General features: G+C 46.3%; 1 protein-coding gene across 8 annotated transcripts in view; it reads right to left on the reverse strand.

Annotated features, from left to right (window-relative positions):
* Positions 1-20,584, reverse strand: part of LOC138569251 (uncharacterized) — a 557,461-nt gene that overhangs the window by 247,531 nt on the left and 289,346 nt on the right. Inside the window, exon 1 of one of the 8 annotated variants that reach the window (XR_011303200.1) lies at positions 17,550-17,698. The exons of the other annotated variants lie outside the window; for them this stretch is intronic. The gene's annotated coding sequence lies outside the window, so the exon portion shown is untranslated. Of the gene's footprint in view, positions 1-17,549; positions 17,699-20,584 lie in introns of those variants that run through there. 8 annotated transcript variants of the gene reach the window in all.

Here is a 20,584-nt window from a genome sequence, read left to right on the forward strand (position 1 = left end):
TGGAATGTAGTGATACACGAAATTGCAACCTTGCCAATCAGGGCTTTAGATGACAGCATTAGCCGCTGAAAGCCAATAGTGTATTCAAAGTATGTGCTAAAAATGCTGACAGTAGTCTGTTGTAGCGCTTCCATTATGCAGTAGTGAGCTACAAGGAATATGCAGGCCTAGTATGAAATAGGTCAAATTAAGCATTGTTGATAGACAGGCAGGGAGGGCCCCCAGCTATGTAGCTAATAGGTTTTTGGAGTGTTTGGAACATCATGGCACCTATATAGCGCTTAGATAGCCAGTCTTAAGCGCTATAAACACTAAGCTATGAGTGCATGCCTTTTAGAGCTTGCAGATGGGGTTAATACATCCCTGCTTCCCTTAGAATATTCAGCCTCACTAACGTTAGCCCTGGCTCCAAGCTAATCTTCCTTTTCTCTGGGAAGGTACTGATAAGACATTCCTCAGCCAGCGCAGATGGGAACAAGGGAGGGGGTAGGAGCGAGCAGGGAGCATCTCAGAGAGAGCTGGGTTTTTTCCATGAGCCAGTTGCACAGGGAAAGTTCTGGAACTGTGCGTCATGGTGACTGACAGCAAGAAGTTATAAAATATCCATGCACACATGGATCAGGGGGAGATCGCCTGTGGACTTGATTCGTGTACAGTCAGGTGCCCGGAATTGGCTCTCACGGTGTCCTCCAGCCTTGTTTTTCTATGAGCGGGGCTTGTTTTACAGCTAGCTTATGAGAAACCCAGGTCTCCCAGGGCTGATTAAGGGACGTAAGACTGTGTTTCTCTATGTTTCTCTATATTTCTCTATGTTTCTCTATGTTTATCTAAGTTCCATGTTTCACTATATTTTGCATTGCTCTTTGTTTTATGCTTTGTAATATTCTCTAACATTAATCCCAAATGTATATGAAATTCACTGCTTAGAATAAATATGCTAAAGCTTTGAGGGTGTCATTTGTCACTAGCATGAGATCACTGCTCAGCACAATAGAACCTGTATTTTGGGCTGAATTGGGTATTTTTGCTCTCAAAGGGCTGGCCCCGAGGAAGATTTTGCCCAATATCAAGACACCCATCTCCCCAGCCCTTAAGACTCTGCACAGGCTTCCAGTGGCCCGAAGGGTGACTTTCAAAACCTTATGCATTTCTCATCGAGCATTGCATAAATCCGGACCTCAATATCTTCAAGACAAGCTAAAACCCTATCACCCTCCACGTCCCCTAAGATCAAGCTCAGCCGGCCTCCTAGTCATACCTAAAACAAACTCAGTCAGGTTAGGCGGATCATCATTCGAAGCCTTGGCCCCCACGCTATGGAACACACTCCCACCCCACATCTGCCTAACTGAAGATCTAATGTCCTTCCGCAAACTATTGAAAACTTTGCTCTTCCCCTAAAACCAACCTGTACGCAAACTACCCCAAACAGAATAACAGCAGCTCAATGACACCAATCCAACAGACTACTAGATCCTGAATAACAATATGACAAATAACATTACAACATCAAGATCCATGTGAGAAATCGACAACTAATAACCACTAATGTAAACTAAAAGGACAAACAGAATAGAATGAGTAAAGTAGTCCAAAGCAGTGAAGTGGGTAAAAAGAACTAATTGCACGCTAACTGTAATGAAGTTTAAATTAATGAAATGGATGTAATGAGTGCAATGGACAAAACGGGCAAAATGAATTAAGAGAAGAGGATGGAAAATGAATACGAGAGACTGATGAATACACAGATGGCTCCGACTGTATGAGTGCATGGCATAAATGGAAAGTACAGAATAGAAGACTCAAGTACATAAGACAAGAGCAGTGCATGAAATAGAGAGCACGGAACGGATCCAGTGTGTATGACAAGTAACATGGCCTGAATCGATAATGCATGACGAATGAACGAAATGAATGGAACGGATGAAACCGTTAAAATGGCTGAAGCAAGTGGAACGGATGAGCGCGCTGAGCGGACGAATGCGTTGAGCTGATGAGTGTGTAGAACGGATGAGTGTGTAGAACGGATGAGTGTGTTGAGTAGATGAGTGTATAGAGCGGATGTGTGTATAGAGCAGATGAGTATGTAGAGCGGACGACTGTGTAGAGCAGATGAGTATGTAGAGCGGACGACTGTGTAGAGCAGATGAGTGTGGAAGTGTGGAAGAGTGTATAGAATGCAGGAGTGCATAGAGCAGAAGAAGGTGCAGAGCGGATGAGTGTGTAGAGTGGACATGGCTGTAGAGCGGATGAGTGCAGAGGTGCGGAGGAGTGTGTAGAACGCAGGAGCAGACGAATGTGCGGAGCGGATGAGTGTAAAGAGCGGATGAGTGCATAGAGCAGATGAGTGTATAGTGCGGATGAGTGCGTATGAGCGAACAACTTTGTAGAACTGATGAGTCCGTGGAAAGAACAATTGCGCGGAGCGGATGAGTGCGCGGAGCGGATGAGTGCGCGGAGCGGATGGGTGAGCAGAGTGGATGGGTGAGCAGAGCGGATGGGTGAGCAGAGTGGATGGTGCGCAGAGCGGATCGGTGCGCAATGCAGATGGATCCACAGAGCGTGATGGGTGCGCAGAGCGGAAGAGTGCGCAGAACAGACTTGCGCACAGAGCGGACGAGTGTGTAGAACAGACTAGTGGCTAGAGCAGACGAGTGCGTAAGAGAGGAGGGTTGCGTAAAAGCGGATAATTGCATAGAGCGAGCGAGTGCGTTGAACGGGTGAGTACGTAGAGCGGGTGAGGGAGTAGAGCGGACGAATGCGCAGAGCGTGCGGGGGCATAAAACGGACGAGTGCCTAGAGTGGACGAATGCCTAGAGCGCACAAGTCTAGAGAAGACGAGTGCGTAGGGCACATGAATCCACAGTGTGGATGAGTTGCGTAGAGTAGACAAATGTCGAGTGCATGAAGAACGGATGAGTACGTTAAGCTGCTGAGTGCGTAAAGCGGACGGAATAGGCGACGTATGTGGATGGAACGGGCGACGTATAAGGATAGAACAAGTGATGTTTGTGAATAGAACGGGTGACGCATGTAGATGGAACAGGGTGACGTATGTGGATGGACCAGTGCGCAGAATGGACGAGTGCGCAGAATGGACGAGCGCATAGAACGGATGGAGCAGGTGATGTATGTGGATGGAATGGGGACGTATGTGGATGGAATGGGGACATAAGTGGATGGAATAGGGACGTGGGTGAATGGAATGTAGACGTATAAGAATTGAATGGATGAAGTAAGTAGAAGGTACCGATGTAACATATGAAAGGTACGGATGAAATATGTGGAAGGTACTGATGAAAAATTGTGGACCGGATGCATAAAACAACCTAGAATCCACGGAAATGATCGGTTACATGATCCGAGTGCGAGTACACTAGAATGCAGGGAGCTGACTGGAATGCAGGGAACGGCCCAGAGCGCATAGAAGTGCGTGGCATACATGAATGGTTTGGAATGCATGTAATGTTTGAAAGAGCATGTAAACCATCTTATCACATCACCATGCTTACTCTCCTCTTTACATCACCTTTCAACTAGAACACAGAGATACTATGACACCATTCGGTATAGCTGTTCTCATACCAACATCTGCCTCATACTCCACATCACTCTAACTAATCACACCTCCCAGCCAGGCGTTCTCCTCAGGCCTAACGCAACCAGAACCGTTCTGGATAAAACCTGCCAGAACGAACACATACCCCTGATCTCTCAACCACCACACCTACCGCTATGAAGCAGCTATTACACGAATGCCACACCAGCTGCACACATATCCGGTGCTCACAAGCACCTTTGACTCTCTCTACTCTCTCCACTGACTTGAACTTCAGTTCCCGAGGGCGTTCAACCTACCAGCGCCTTGAGACCATACCAATGGTACATAGGGTGCTAAATAAATGCAAAGTAACATAACATAACATATCACTCCTCCTACAGAGCCAACATCCTATGCTTTCCCCCACCTCAGTCAAACCTCTCATTCTCTCCAATGTTAGCAGTTTATTTATTCGAAAATGGAGATACAAACTCTGTGGTTTTGGGCAAGGAAAGATGAGTAAATATGTTGCAAGCTGTTCCCTTTTATTATTAAGTTTTGCATATTCCTTGCAGAGTTTGTATTTGCCAACTCATCTTTAGTTTTTGCCCAATCGTGATGGAATGGTTTCTTTTTTTACCTTAAATAGATTTAGCATCAACTCTTCTTTGCAGGGGCCTATATCAACCAGAATATCATACATTTGTTGTTTCAATGTGGTAATTGAAAACCCAGAATCACGATTTTGTTCTATACTCCACCCTTCATACAGAGAATGTGCAGGTGAGTTAAGTAACTTAGCATAGTTTCATAGCCTCCTCCAATTTGCTCTGGTGGACAGAGATACAAGCCCAAACGAATGTCTTACCACTAGATTAGGTAATGGGGTTGCTAAGCCCAAGGTCTTTTTCCATAACAAGCTCTGTGTAGTATTTAGCTTATGACCCAAATCATTCAAGTTAATATTGAGACCATATAATATAGTAGGTTCCTCCTGTAACAAGTAGAACTGTATTAATGGTTTCAAAGTAAAGTGACCTAGCTGGGCATATATGCATTTCATTTTGGTTAAGAGCGGGCTATATTTAGCATCAATATGTTGAAACCCAGATTGAATGGAAGTAGTATTTGCAACCTCATACCCGAGGTAAGTCAATGAGTTTACTCTCTCCAATCGTTTTTGTCCCCTACCTGCCAGAACATAGTGCTTGGGGTTCGCTTTGTCGAGAAAATTAGTACTCTCGATATTTGGCCATTTACTTTTAGGTTATTTTCTACCGCCTATGTATGGAACATGGTCTGGATCTGCTGCAGACCGATCGGAGTAATATCAAAAAGAACTATATCGTTAGCGAGAGCTAACCAGTCCAAAGTTACTGTACCCAACTTTACTGGAATTGTAAGGCCCCCCCTTCCACAGTCTACTTAAGTGTGATGTATAAAGATTATAGAGGGTGGTGGCTACCATGCATCCCTGTTTTAGCCCAATTGATGTAATTACAGGCGCCGTCACTGCCCCTTCCCTATCCAATCTCACTCTCACTGTGGTGTCAGTATGGAGGAGTGTGAGCAGCCGGACTAAATGGGGAGAGATTCCCAATGCCACAAACTTCGCCCAAAGCCGTCCTCTATTCACCGTGTCAAACGCATTTGACAGGTCAATGGAGGCCATGTATACGGTCCTGTAATGAAGTGAAGGATTTGACCATTGGGAACTCTGGAGTGGCCCGGCATCACAGCAAGCAGAGGACAATAGGGTGATGTCACCAGGGAGGGAGTGAGTTGATTGACGGTGATTCGGAGCCAATCGGTGGAGGGGAAAGAAGTAAGGGGCTTTTCTCTAATTCTGGCGTTGTGTGGTTTGTTTTTGAACAGGGACCGAATCGAGAGGAAGAGGAACCGTCTTATGAATGGGCGTACTAAGAGCCCTAAGTAAATCCTGTTAAAAAGAGTTGATCCGGCACCTGTTGTGCCCATTTCGATGAGGAGGAGGCCTGTTAGCCGAAATCCACAAGTTGAGAAGACACAGGTCGGGTCCTGTTGTAAGGAGAGGGAGCGAGAGGGCAGCTCGCCGCGGCCACCTCCGTTGTGTGGGAGGAGTTCGGGGAAGAAATCCCGATGACGAGCGGCTGGCCGGGGAGTCCCCGAGAAGATGCAACGCTACGCGTAAGCAAACAGCTGATGCGCGGCTGATCCAGAGAGTGCCAGACCGAGGAGCCGGAGAGGCAGCCCACGGCGTTGCAGCAGCTGATCGAGGGGAGAAGTGTAATCCGGAAGGGAGTTACCCGAGTGGCCGAGGAACTAGTACGAACGAAAGTGCAGCGGAATGACGGTGAGCCGTTCAGCGTATGGGGAGAGACCCTATTAGGAATTCCTGAGGCTATCGGGGTACGAACACAGTGACCCAACGTATGAACTGGGAAACAACTGGGGAATTGGGCATTCCCTGAAATCCTGTAAGGAAAAAAAACCCTCACAGAAAAAAATACTGGGGAATGAACGAAGAACCCATATGAGGGCCGAGACTGTGGGGATCGTAGAGATAAGTAGAGCTAAGAAAACCCTTTACTAGGAAAACTCGCCACCGACCACGAAATTCTACGCACAGTCATTACTCTGAAGAGACTTCTTTTTTTCCCCTTTCTTTATTGCCCTTCATGTTGAAAGTTGACTGAATAAAAGAAATCTGTTGAATTAACCAAACGGCCTCAAGAGTGTTTATCCCGCCCGCTAAGTTGTGACATTTGGTGGCAGCGGTGGGATAAACAAGGACCATGGAGGAGCTGATCAAATCATTGGCCGAAGGACAACAATTGTTACAACAAGCGCTTCAAATGCAGGGACAACAAGCACAGGCCGACCGGCAGGCGTTCCAGCAAGCCTTGCAGCTACATCAAGCTCAACTGATGGAAACAACCAGTTCAAGGAGCCATACGCAGGTGCCTACCTCTGTGCTACAGAAATTTACATCGGGGGAAGACCCGGCTCACTTCTTTGTGAACTTCGAGAGAGTGGCTCGGAATGCCCAGTGGCCTGCAGACAGGTGGTGTCATTATGTGGCTCCCCTAATGATGGGGGAGATGCAAAGCGCATACCAGGCAGCCAACCCCGCAGGAGACACCCCATATGGAGAGATGAAGCGGGCTGTCCTGGAGAGGTTGGGTCATGATGAGGAGGCCTACCGAATTAAATTCTGAGAGATTCGACTACTTCCCGATGAGACTCCCCATCAGCTGTATTACCGGGTGAAAGAAATAGGGGACAAGTGATTGCAGACAACCACCTCCACTGCCCATGAGATGTCGGAGAAGATAGTGCTGGAACAATTCCTCGAGGCATTACCCCTACCGATCCAGAGATGGGTACGGCAACATCATAGACCATCTCTGGTCGAAGCTGTGAATATCGCCTCCGCCTATCAGAAGGCAGGCCAGGGGAAGCTATTAACCTATCCGGCCGTTCAGAAGGGGATGGCGGGAACCTCCGGTACTGGCCCGAAACTCTCTGGAAGTTCGAGGTGGCCGAACTCGATGATCCGAAAACCCGATTGGGAAGGACTAAAGACCCGACCTCCCAGTGAAGGCTTACCGACCTCATTAGTTCCCAGACCCCCTAGCCTCAGTGCCCGGGGACCCCAGTGTTTCGAGTGCGTAGAATGGGGGCATCTAGCCCGACTATGTCCCAAGAGAGGGAAAACAGAACCTATGGATGTGGGGTCACTGGAGGTCGCCAAGGAAAGTAATCAGGCTGAGGTGGGGTTTGGAACGAAGCCTTCTTATCCCTATGTGTGCGAGGCAGAAGTGGAGGGCCGACCTACCAGAGCCATGATTGATTCGGGAAGCCTACAGACCGCTGTCAACCCGGAACTGGTAGGTGGTATGCCGGAGACGAATGAGACTGTACAGATACGCTGTGTGCATGGGGATGTCAAAAGATACCCAACTAAAGAAATTCATTTCAAGTTAGTCGGGGAAGAGATAGGGGTACGAGCAGCTGTGATGCCGGTGCTTCCGGAGCCCCTGTTAGTCGGATCCGACGTACCAGACCTATCGCGTATTATCCAGAAAATTGAGAGAGGATGGTTGAAAGAGGCGCCCTTCCACCGCCATGAGATCGTATCGGGATCAGACAAACAGAGGAAGAGTCAGGTAGAAAAGCGGAGAGAGAAACGAGAATGGGTTGCGCGAAACATGTGTCCTGTAACAGTAGATTGGACTATGGAGGATCAGGGGGACAGTTTCCGTTCCGCACAGGAACTTGATCCCCTATTAAGAAACGCTAGAACTTCGGTAGGAGAAAGGACAAGTGGGAAGGGACCATACTTCATCAAAGACAAAGGACTATACTATAGAGTGGTCACCGACCCCGCCGAAGGAGAAATTCGACAACTGCTGGTCCCCAACAAATATACCAGGTCCGTGCTGGAAGTGGCACATGTCCAGTTAGGAGAAGGTCATCTGGGAGTGGAAAAAACTACCAGGAAAATACTCGCTAGATTTTTTTGGCCAGGGGTATATGGGCAAGTGGCACGCTTCTGCCAACAGTGCCCTGAGTGTCAAAAAAAGAACATCGCTAATGTCAGAAAAGTACCGTTACAAACGATGCCCTTAATACTGGAACCGTTTCATCGGATAGGGAGGGACATAGTGGGGCCACTAGAACCTACGAGCAGAGGTCACAAATACCTATTGGTAATCGTAGATTATGCAACTCGATACCCAGAGGCATTTCCTTTACGATCCATTAATGCGCAACAAGTCTGTGACGTATTGGTCCCATTTATTACAAGAGTCGGCATCCCCAAAGAAATCGTAACGGACAGGGGCACCAATTTTATGTCTGCCGTGTTGAAACAGGTGTGTGACACCCTCCACATAGAACAGATTAAAACAGCAGTGTACCACCCACAAACAGATGGTCTAGTGGAGAGATATAACCAAACCATAAAACTAATGCTAAGGAAAACCATGTTGCCCGGAGAACGTAATTGGGACAGACTAATTCCTTGGATTCTGATGGCCTTAAGGAATACACCACAGTCTTCGACAGGTTTTGCGCCATTCGAACTCTTGTTTGGCAGGCCGGTGAGAACTTTATTAGATATTTTACGAGAAAACTGGGAGGAACAACCCAGCTCAGAAATTACGCTGACCGAATATGCCTTACAATTGAAGGAGAGGGTGGAGAAACTTCAGGCAGTTGCACAAAGTCATCTTCTGCAAGCTCAGCTTAACCAGGAACATTACTATAACCAAAAGACTCGCATGAGAAGTTTCCAAGTGGGAGACAGAGTTTTAGTTCTCCTACCTACCTCAGAGAACAAAATGTTAGCTTCCTGGAGAGGACCTTATACCATCAAAGAAGTCTTGGGTCCTGTGACGTATCGGGTTCATCAACCTGGAAGGAAGATACAGCTCCAGACCTACCACATTAATATGTTAAAAAAGTGGGTCGATCCTGTGCCGACCATAACCATGATCAACGTGGAAGAGATGACGGAAGAGGGTATGCCTAACAGTGGGGAAGAAATAGGCAAGGAGGCATTGAACATTAGTCCGGAGTTGACTACTAGTCAGATGAATGAGTTGGCGAACTTGGTGGAAGAGTATGCAGAAATATTTTCGTCACGTCCCGGGAAAACCACACTAACTTGTCATCAGATCCAAACCGACTCGGGAATCAAGGTCTGACTTCGCCCATACAGAATTCCCGAAGCAAGGGTTCAGGCGGCGAACCAAGAAATACAAGAAATGCTCAAACTGGGGGTAATCGAGCCGTCTTATAGTGAATGGTGCTCTCCCCTAGTCCTCGTACCCAAAGCAGATGGGACATTAAGGTTCTGCCTGGATTTTCGAAAGTTGAACGAAGTATCGAAATTTGACGCATATCCCATGCCACGTATTGAGGAACTTCTGGAGAGATTGGGAAAAGCCGAATACCTAACAACGATAGATTTAACCAAGGCGTACTGGCAGATCCCTTTGAATCCAGCAGATAAAGAAAAAACGGCTTTTGCTTCTCCCACCGGCTTATATCCATTCACCGTGCTGCCATTTGGCCTTCATGGGGCACCGGCAACGTTCCAAAGGCTGATGAACTTTCTAATAAAGGGTCATGAAGGTTATGTGGGAGCATACTTAGATGACATTATTGTCTACAGCCAGAGTTGGACCGAACATTTAAGTCATTTACGGGCCATCCTACGCACACTACGAAATGCCGGACTACACATTAATCCGAAGAAATCTCACCTGGCCAATTTCCATACTAAATATCTGGGGTACCAGGTGGGTCAAGGACTGATTAAGCCCCAGAAGGAGAAACTAGAAGCCATCCAGCGTTTGCAATTTCCAGTAAATGCTCGACAAGTGAGGGCGTTTCTGGGATTTGTGGGTTATTACCAACGTTTTATCCCACATTTTTCAACAATTGCGGCTCCCTTGACTGATCTGTTAAAGTCAACGGCTCCACGCCAAAGGGAGTGGAGAAATGAGAAAACTGAGAAGGCTTTTGAAGGTCTAAAGAATGCCCTCTTGAACGAAGCAGTGTTAAAATGTCCCGATTTCCAAATGCCATTCTTCCTGCATACGGATGCTTCAGGTTATGGTCTGGGGGCCGTCCTTTTTCAGAACGATGGAGACAAGGAGAGACCAATTCTGTTTATAAGTCGTAAACTATTACCCAACGAGATGGGATATGCCACCATCGAGAAGGAGTGTCTGGCGGTAAAGTGGGCAATAGAAGCCCTAAAATACTATTTGCTAGGAAGATCATTCACGTTGGTGACGGATCATGCTCCCCTAGTGTGGCTCTCTAGAAACAAGGATACGAACCCTCGAGTGTTGAGGTGGTTTCTATCCCTTCAGCCATATTCATTCAAGACGGTACATCGACCTGGTCGTGGAATGGCACAAGCAGATTTCCTTTCTAGGATGCATGCTCTTCCCGAACGTAAGAGCCCGGAAGAGAGGGTCTGTAATGAAGTGAAGGATTTGACCATTGGGAACTCTGGAGTGGCCCGGCATCACAGCAAGCAGAGGACAATAGGGTGATGTCACCAGGGAGGGAGTGAGTTGATTGACAGTGATTCGGAGCCAATCGGTGGAGGGGAAAGAAGTAAGGGGCTTTTCTCTAATTCTGGCGTTGTGTGGTTTGTTTTTGAACAGGGACCGAATCGAGAGGAAGAGGAACCGTCTTATGAATGGGCGTACTAAGAGCCCTAAGTAAATCCTGTTAAAAAGAGTTGATCCGGCACCTGTTGTTCCCATTTCGATGAGGAGGAGGCCCGTTAGCCGAAATCCACAAGTTGAGAAGACACGGGTCGGGTCCTGTTGTAAGGAGAGGGAGCGAGAGGGCAGCTCGCCGCGGCCCCCTCCGTTGTGTGGGAGGAGTTCGGGGAAGAAATCCCGATGACGAGCGGCTGGCCGGGGAGTCCCCGAGAAGATGCAACGCTACGCGTGAGCAAACAGCTGATGCGCGGCTGATCCAGAGAGTGCCAGACCGAGGAGCCGGAGAGGCAGCCCACGGCGTTGCAGCAGCTGATCGAGGGGAGAAGTGTAATCCGGAAGGGAGTTACCCGAGTGGCCGAGGAACTAGTACGAACGAAAGTGCAGCGGAATGACGGTGAGCCGTTCAGCGTATGAGGAGAGACCCTATTAGGAATTCCTGAGGCTATCGGGGTACGAACACAGTGACCCAACGTATAAACTGGGGAACAACTGGGGAATTGGGCATTCCCTGAAATCCTGTAAGGAAAAAAAACCCTCACAGAAAAAAATACTGGGGAATGAACGAAGAACCCATATGAGGGCCGAGACTGTGGGGATCGTCGAGATAAGTAGAGCTAAGAAAACCCTTTACTAGGAAAACTCGCCACCGACCACGAAATTCTACGCAGAGTCATTACTCTGAAGAGACTTCTTTTTTTCCCCTTTCTTTATTGCCCTTCATGTTGAAAGTTGACTGAATAAAAGAAATCTGTTGAATTAACCAGACGGCCTCAAGAGTGTTTATCCCGCCCGCTAAGTTGTGACAGGTCCCCAATGTTTTTTCTTCATGGCTGCCGCAAATGACCCATAGTAAAGGCATTTAGGGGTGCCCATCCCTGAACGAAAACCCACTTGATGTTCTGTCAGTAGTTTGAGTGTATTAATATGGGTTTTTTGTTCTTTTAATAACAGGGTGCCAAAGATTTTGCTGGAGGAATCAAGTAAGGCACATCGCCTGAAATTCCGTGGATTTTGTCTATCCCCTTTCTTGTAAATAGGGATGATAAGGGATTGTTTCCAGGTATTTGGAACCCTGTAAGAAAGATATATTTGTTTAAAAAGGTCCCATCCCAAAGAGGAGGCGCCCAGAGCTCCACCTGTTTTTTGATAATTAGTGGAGGGATGTTATCAGGCCCTGCTGCTCTTGAGGATTTGGCTTTCCGTATAGCCCAACGAACATCCTCAAGATCCCAATTGAGTAACTTTGCCTGTTGCAACAACTTTCCCCAAAATCATAGACCTCCTTCAATGGGAGGGAGTGTTTTTCTCTCAAATATTGCTCCCAAACCGGGGTCTTTATCTGGCAATCCCCTTCTATTTGAGGTTTTTTCTTCATGGCATCCCCCATAATTGACCAAAGGTTTGGCGCGTCATTACCAACCAGAGATTCCACCATCTCCTGATTTCTTTTAATGTATGTTTCGTGCCTAATGGGCCTCATTACGACCCTTACCTTACCGATTCCGTCATGGTGAATGGAGCAATTACCGCCCCATTCCAAGGTTGGCGGGGGGCGGTAATTCCCCATTCACCATGGCCCTTCTCCATTCCCATTTTAGCCCCCATAGGGCTCAATGGGAATGGGGAAGACGGTAATAACGGTACCGCAAATTGCGGTACCGCTATTTCCTCTAAAGTCCCTTTGCGGGTCCCGTCCTTAAGGGCTGGTTTTACCAGCCGTTAAGGGAGGACCCGCAAAGGGACCTCGGAATAGTGCGGTAAGGGATTACCGGCACCGGTGCCCTTACTGGTACCGGTAATCTCTTACCGCCCGGGTCGTAAGGAGGCCCAATGAGTTTTCGTGATCTCTTATATTATAGCATGATTTTCCTCTTTGCTTACAAAAAAAGGAAATGAGTAGTTCTAACTCTGTAACATGCTCTAATATCAACTCTCTTTTTTGCCTTTGCCTTTTTGATGTTTATGTTGTAAATGTTAATGTGCATAGGATGCCCATGAAAGCTACCCTTGCCAGAGAGTTGCCTTAGGCACTTTTGCAACTTAATGTTATAATTGCCAGAGTTCAATTCCTCACCCCTTTCCAACATAAACTCCAATTCTTTTTCCCGAGGTTCAGTAAAGGTTTTATATGCCTTCATATTCCATCTTATGGCGTCCCCACCCCCACTTCGCTGAAGTTGTAAAAGCTACGGAGGGAACAAAATCATGTGTACCTAGAGGTACATACACCACTTCCCCAAAAATCCCCCCATGTAAGAGTTTCAGATATTTTGCCCAAACTAGTCTAGAGAAAAATGTGATCAATCCAGGAATTTTTTGTTCCCCTTCTCCAGGTGTGAAATCCCTCCAGCTTGCAAGACATGTAGACCAAAGCCACCCTGAGCATTTCATCTTTGATTTTGATTCCCCCCCCCAACTTCCCCCCAAAGGCCACAATTCGACCCCCTTTAGAGCTCACACAAACTGCATTTAAATCTCCTGCAAGTACAATATGCAGATTTTCTGATCTCCCTAACCAATCTGAAAAGAGAGCATTCAGGGAGCCGTGTGTGGCCAGGATAGAGGTACTTGCATAGTTTCCATAAACCTTTATGATTAGCAAGTTCACCTTCGTCTGGATGATAAAGATGTTAACTGCCATCAGATCTTCAGAAAGAATCTCATTCTCCCAATGTTTACAATCTAATTTTAATTCCAGAGCTATGGCCATCCCCCCTTTGGGGTGACCCTTCCCCCCAGCGTTGCTGATTTGCAATAGGTAGTATACCACAGCCATGGTTTCCTGCAGCAGTGTAATCAACTGGGGTTACTCCCAGCCCTTTAAGATGGGTTAGCAATACCTTAGAGATGGACGGTGGATGCAGAGTTTACTCAAACATCAATAATAGAAACAACTCAGATAGTTGGCAAAAGACACTGTTTTAATCTCAATTATCTAAAACAGGGAGTACAACAGGATATCAACAGACATCCCCCTCATCATGATCTCTCGAGAGATTTCTCAAAGCATTTCATACAAAATTAATTTCTTATAGTAAATAATCGTCATCCTATGTGGCAAACTACAAAAACCCAATGGTGAGTGTGATAGGTTCTGCAAGGATCATCTAGGTATATGATCCATACTTGTTTAAGGCAGTGGAATAATGTGATAGGTTTCTTAACATCAGGTGGGGCAACTAAGCCCTATCCCAAAATATGTCACTATGAACGTCACTAAATATACAACGTCTAATTGGCTACACAACTATAGGACCCTTGATCATGCGGTACTCTATAATTGGTTACTTTCTCACCTCTGTCATCCCTTCCTAACCTATGTTGGCGGTACGCAGGCTGAGAGTCCAGGTGCAGATGAGCTAGTCTTAACCATAGCTTCCCACCAATTAGCATATCCATCCGTCATCACCTCAGTGGTCCACTGTCAATTAGGTCTTTGAATTCGGCTTTAAACATGTTCTTTGCTCCGGGGAATTCAGGGGAGTGAAGGCACGTTCTGCCTATGTGTGTAGGTGTGACCATCATGCTCGTCCAAATTCTTCTCCCCACGTGACTAGAGACCATGAAATTGAGCTTTCAGTGTATTATAATGCTATTCTCTAATAGACCTCTGACGTCTTCTTGTTTTTGTCCATGCCTTCTGAACAGGAGCTTTGTTCTTTCACACGATTTGTATCCAATGTCAGCTCACCCCAGTCTGAAATGGCCTTGGCTTCTTGGCCTTTCTGAGTTTCACTCTTGTTAATTCACTTGTTTTCTAACTGCGCCACACTTGGAAAATGGGAAAAGCGGCCTTCCTTCTTTTGCTCAGCACTGCTATTGTACGTAATGGGAACATCCATCTTTTACTGACTTCACTATTCACTACTTTCCTAGCCTTTAAGAATACTTCATCTGTTTGCATTTCTTTGCATGTTTACACGTGTGAAATAACTTAATATCTTCATTATGTCTGAAGCATACGTTCTTTCATCTTGATCCCAAGATGTCATTCATCTTAATACTTTCTTGATGCCTTATAGAATTGTCTGCATTCTCTAGTTTCTGCATCTCTTCTCTATATACATCAGTTTTTCTCTGTATGACGATGGTGGTGATGACATCACCATTCTTCTTTTTCATTATTCAAACGCCCTGTTTCTTCCGGAATTTCATTCAGATGACCATAGTATTGTCTCGTATGTAAGTATGGTTTCCTCAATGGGAACCTTGCTTCCCAGATTCTCATAGGTATCGGTATCTTCACTGGTACTTCCCGTGTTTCACAATCCGGCATCCTACATACAGGTGCTGTGGTCGAGATGGTTGAGGTGTGGGGTACTTGGCTCCTTCTCTATAATAATATTTGTTAATTTAAGGGCAGCCATGGGTTTCCCCAGCAGTTTGTGATACCTGCAGATGTTCCATGTCATAACTGTGGTCTGAGGTGCCTCAAAGTTGCTGCTGGCTGGCCTTTGCTCTCTTGAACATTCCTATGGCGCCCTCCAACCATACCCAATTATCCCGCATGATGTTTACATCCTTTTGGTCTCCTGCCATTTCCTGTATTTGTGGCAATGTCGTTTCCACCAGCTGGAACAGATTTAAAAAAGAATCAATTTCTTGTTGTGAAGTAAGTTCCTCCAGCTGATAGCCTACTGTTTGTAAGGTCTCTCTATTATTCCATACCATTTGGGCAAGTAGATATGCTGCAAAGAAGCAGACTGACCGCTCTGCTCCCTTTTTTGGGAAGGCCACTCTTAGTATGTCCTCTGAGCGTAATGCTCTGAGCTGGGGAACAGCATGAAAGCCCCCTAATTATTTTCCCCCTGTTGATGTGGGAATTTCTTTCGTTGTTCTCTTGCTTCCATCCGCTTTCTGCACCTTGGAAGTTTTGTTTGTCCCTTTTTTGTGTGCCCTCTGTGATTTGTATATCACAATGTGATGTTGTAGGTCCTCCAAAGGGCACACTGGGTAGGGTAGGGACAACAACGCTCTTTTCCTCTGAGGTAGTGTTTTCATGTATAACAATTACTTAATTATGGGTTTCTTGTTTTGGAATGTTTGTTCTTTCATCCTCCCCCATAGGAAGCCCAGGGTTTTCTAAGAAAAAACATAATTTTGGATTGCTTCTTTCTGGTGACCCCTGTGTTTGTCCTATCTACTTTGCTCTTTGTCACTCTTTTTGGAGATTCCCGAATTTCCTGTTCTCCTCTCGAAAAAGCCTCCAAATATCTCCTTGAATTTTTGCGTTTGTTAATGTTGGGAGACGGTAGATGTTTAGACTTTTTCTGACGAGTTTTAGTTTTCCTTTTCCTTCTGGAAACATTTACCCAACCCCCTTGTTCCTGGTCATTTTCTGTTTGATCCAGATTTCCATGGGAGATACTCTATGACAAATCCTCTCCGGGCTCAATTAATTCCATATCAGATGTCTCTTGATATTCACATAATTCAACGAGTGGTGAGGGTGAATCCGGTGTTTGAGAGCTTTCTGCATCCTCAAAGCTTTCAACTTCAAACATAGGATGGTCTGCATCTGTCTCCCCCTGCAGATCCACTTGGGTAGAGGTTTGTGTTGTAGCATGTATTCTTTCCTTAACTTCACTCCAACTCCTTACTCCACAATCACCAGTACTGGAGCCATGTATTTTATTCAGTGGTAAATTCCACTGCTGTTACAGTAGCTTATTTGCTCCCAGCTCCAAGGCGATGAGTTTAAGAGTATTTTCCTGATCCAGCCGATGTAAGAGCAACTTACTAATTCCTTGCTCCAGGCTACACATCTTCTCAGCATTTCCCTGTGCAGCTTCTTCCACGTTGTCGTATAAGTGTAATAATGATTCAAGCACCAAATGCAATGCAGAAATAGATGCAGGGCCTAAAGTATCCATTTGCTGCATGATGTTTGAATCCCTACTCATGGAAATATTTTTTGGTGTAAAAATGTTAATTTATTGTTTGCCTATGTGAATTTTGCGGGACACAGGAGGTGTTCAGTTCCTGCCTAGATGTTTTGTGGGGACTTAAATGCAGTTCTAAACCATGTGCAGACCATATCAGTGAATGTGTCATGGGATTTCTCCTTTTGTTAATGACACAATAAGGGCGTTCCAAAATGCCCTCCATATCATTGCATAGTTTCAAAAGACTGATCCAGTACAGTTCGCTCACTCGCAGTGTTTCGAAGTGCATCCTCACTTTCATATAATACTGAATTTCCTTGAGTTAGTTCTCTCACACTAACATCAAGTGACTTGTAATGAGTCTCTGAAATAAACGAGGGCGATTTGGGTCTGGGCTTGAAAAATTAACATGACTTTTACCCAGATTCGTAGCATTCATTTGTTGCTCCCCTGAATTATCTAGTTCCGGCCTTCTCTCTGCTTGCAGTGACATATCAGCATTTTTAGGCGAATGGCGTCTCCCCCTAATTGTCCCCCCCATTGTTTGAATCATGTCACTTCCTTGGGGCAACTTCTTTGCAATTGATCCCTTTTCAGTAGTAAGCGGCACATCCAAGCTCTCATTTATTGGGGGGACCCTTTTATCAGAAGCGTTCAGGATGACATCACTCCTCCCACTTTGCTCTTGATGCACTTGCAATGTGCAATGCCACTCTTCCTTTCTCTGTAATAAAGAGTTTACTGCTACGTAGTTCCGATGACATAATGAAGCCGGGTGGGCCAATGAATCAAGTCAGACCTATGCTCGTCTCCTCGTTCACAGTAGAAGACCGTGCAGTACTGGGAATTACAACACCAAACCCTGATCCCGGAATTGAATCGGGTTTCACTCACCAGTATTCTGGGTGCACTGTGGGGGACAGTGCAGCGGCTCAGCTCTCACCAGTATTCTCAGTACGTCGTGCACCGGCTTTCACTCTTCGATTTTCCATCCGTAGAAGAGTTTCTTACTATTAACGGGAGAGTTTAATGCTGTATTCAGCACCACTCGCAGCCCGCCTCAGACTGCCTGAGACTGTCCTTTGTCGCTACTATGCGCCGGTGCTTTGTGCCACCGGCAAACTATTTAGGACACTCCTTCCTTGTTGTTAAAGGTACAGTGTGTCTTTCCAACACGGACACACTTCCAAAGCAAAAGGCAGCTCTCCAACTCGCACAAGGACTGCCTGAGACTGTTCTTTGCCAGTCCTTCAGCAGCTTTGCAGAATTTTGTGATAAATAATTTGATCCCTTCTGCCGTTTTCTCAATGAGCGCTTCTTCCTTTTCCCTTGTGGGGGTTGGGATTCGGGCCATTCGAACGGTGCTGTGACAGACTTGGGTGCTATGGTCAGGTGGATCTCAGGAACCACGAAGATGACTGAATGCAAAGTCGTTAGTGAACATATGCCTCTCCATGATGGTGGCCGATGCATTTTGCAGCGTTACCCAGCACTGGTGACTTTCCTGGAAATGACGTGTATCAACAGCACGCAATCAAATGCACGGTTACAAAAGATGCACGTGGAACTAAAGATCTTTGTACCTGGCGAATTCAGTGCATACACCTAAGGATAGTTTAAGTGCCAGAATCTATTGGACCTAACTGTCGTTCCTATACCACCCGCATTGAATGATTACTTAATTGCCTGATTACATTTGGTGCCGGAGTTGAATTAGCCCACATAGAAGTTAATTTGTTGTTTTTCTCTTGTGCTATCTGCATCGTGGCTTGTGAGCCTGGGGTTTCTTCTCCCCTCCCCGCCACCTGATTGGTACTGCTGCCCTACTTAAGTGGCCCTGTCCATGCAGCCCCTTGCAGCTAAGGGCACAGAGGCTAAGGGCAGCTCCCACAGTAGCAATTCTGCTCATGACAAAAAGCTTGTGAGAAGCTTGGGAACAAGGGGACAGGCGTGTCATTTTTTTTACTAGGCATCTACGATGGGCCTTAAGTCCTGTATGAAATGCCACAACACCCCCACCTCCCAGACAGCGGATGGGGTACAGTTATGGTCAACAGAATTATGGTATGCCCCCTCAAGGGGACACTGCAGGGTCTGACTTCAAAAATGACCTCCATACCCTATGAAATAAACCAGGTATACACACAGTTGCCCCTGCAGATACTAGGCGCCCCCCCACAGCAACAACCACAACAGGCAATGCAACAATACCCGTCCGCAACAATTTCCAGCAGGCAGGACACATGAACACCTTTAACGGTGCGCCCAGTGACACAGTGGCCCTGTTGCAAGGTGCTACTGTTGTGAACTTCAACTTCTCATTCCCAGGGACAAATACCTATCATGACTAGGACAGCCCACAGAGAGCACTTGCGTGTCCTGTCTTGTCAATGACCCTCAACCCAGAAGAGGAACCCTTGGTAGGGACAGAGATAGGGAACAAGCAATTCATCTTTATGGTGGATTCGGGTTCTGAGAAATCAGTGTAGGTGATTTCCTGTTATCTGGCAAAACTCTCGACATGCAGGGATTCTCTGTGGCTATTTCTATGGTTCCATATACAAAAGATTTGGATTCAAAGGTGGGAGGAAGGGTAGTTTGCGCTCCCCTATTGTATTCTGGGAGCTCTCCTGTAAACTTGCTTGGCAGGAATCTGATAGCAAGTTGAACATAACAATCTCATTCACTGACAATGGCATTGTTTGTGCCACACCAGGAATGTGTGCAATGAGGGCAATGCTCATAATACACGCCATGACACGTGACGTGGTAGTGCGAGGCATACCCATTAACCCAGCCATGTTCATCTATGGCAGAACAGTGCTTGTGGAAGCAGTTCCACAAATTGCCAAAGCCTGCTGGAGAGTGCCAACTGATTTCTTTTTCCATCTTGTAGTGTCCCCAGAGTTGTTAGCAGGCACAATACTGTCCCTAGACCTACAAGTGCTGTTAATATCTGCAAAAAGAGTAGTTGTGCTCGGAACAGACAGAGAAGGGTGCCAGTGGCGGACTGTATTGTGCATTGATCCCACCGCACCTTAATTGAAAGATGCAGAACTTTTTGAAAACAATGACAGGGAGATAATACTAGAAATGTGCATCCCCTGCGAGATCATGGTGCAGTACAGAAGAGTACAGTGCGCCATAATGGTCATTGTCGCACCACCTCCCTTCATCCATGCTGACTAAGAGTATGTGCCTGTACAATTGTGGACAACCAACCCACATGACGTAGGGCTACTAAAGGAAGTGACCCCGGTGCAGATCACACTAAAAAATGGAGCAGTGTTATCCCGAGTTAAACAGTACCCATTATCAAGGAAGGCAGAAGAGGGGATAACAAACAAGATACAGGCACTACTACACCAAGAGATAATAGTGCCCTCTACCTCACCATGCAATACTGCCACATACCCTGTCAAAAATGCGACAAAGGGAAATTGGAGAATGAGCCAGGATCTCGGCCCACTTAATGACATAGTTCAGAAGGAATTTCCTCTAGTTCTGAACCCTGCCACCATTTTGTGCAGTATCCTCAAAGAAGCAACACACTTCACAGTGCCTTCTTTTCAATACCCTTGCAACCTGACTCACAGTACCTCACAGAATTTACACATGGCGGAAAGCGCTACAAGAATACTGGTTTGCGTCAAGGGTATTGTGAGAGCCCAAGCATATTTAACAGAATACTGCAGAAGACTTAGGCAGCATCCATGTGCCCAGCACAGTCCTTCAGTATGTGGACGGCTAACTGGTTTGCAGTGACAGTGAGCGAAACCATTGTAAAGATTCTATTACCCTGCTACAGCTCTTGGCCTGCAAGGGGTGCAAGTTTGACAAGGCCAAACTCCAATACTGTCAACTAGAGGTGCTCTACCTAGGACAGCTGATCTCAGCAGACAGCAAAAGAATAATACCAGACCGAGCAG

The sequence above is a fragment of the Ambystoma mexicanum genome, chromosome 1p, assembly GCF_040938575.1.
Source record: "Ambystoma mexicanum isolate Mex_15411 chromosome 1p, UKY_AmexF1_1, whole genome shotgun sequence".
Lineage (NCBI taxonomy): Eukaryota > Metazoa > Chordata > Amphibia > Caudata > Ambystomatidae > Ambystoma > Ambystoma mexicanum.